Raw genomic sequence first — 361 nt, 5'->3', positions numbered from 1 at the left:
TGGGCCTTCCCTGCCCTACAGGAGAGAAACATGGTGCTGAGCAGGGGCACACAGGGACACCTTCCTGGGACAGCCTGGGGACACTCACCGGCCGCCCGGCCTCACCAACGGTCCCCACCATCCCCTTGTAGCCAGTAGGACCCTGCAAAGAGAACAGGGGGTGATTCCTCCTATCCCAGCCCCACCAGAGGGACCCCATTTGGGGGTGCCCCCCGTGTCCCACCAGCGCTTACCGTCTCGCCTTTGGGTCCTGCCATCCCTGGATACCCCCGCTGGCCCTGCGGCCCCTAAGGAAGGAAGCAGAGCCACTGAGTTTGGGGACCGACCTGGCAGTGCCTGGGGGTGGGGGGTGGGGGGTGCC

General features: G+C 66.5%; 1 long non-coding RNA gene across 1 annotated transcript; it reads right to left on the bottom strand.

The window, feature by feature from the left end:
• Position 1: 1 nt before the first annotated feature.
• LOC104916423 lies at positions 2-319 on the bottom strand. Its single transcript, XR_796588.2, has 3 exons — positions 234-319; positions 89-142; positions 2-15 (listed from the first exon to the last, which is right to left on the bottom strand). It is a non-coding gene; the product is annotated as an uncharacterized LOC104916423 (long non-coding RNA).
• Positions 320-361: the final 42 nt, after the last annotated feature.

This window comes from Meleagris gallopavo, unplaced genomic scaffold (assembly GCF_000146605.3).
Source record: "Meleagris gallopavo isolate NT-WF06-2002-E0010 breed Aviagen turkey brand Nicholas breeding stock unplaced genomic scaffold, Turkey_5.1 ChrUn_random_7180001893361, whole genome shotgun sequence".
Lineage (NCBI taxonomy): Eukaryota > Metazoa > Chordata > Aves > Galliformes > Phasianidae > Meleagris > Meleagris gallopavo.
Note: the sequence above shows the minus strand (reverse complement) of the source record. Positions and strands in the feature narration are given on the sequence as shown.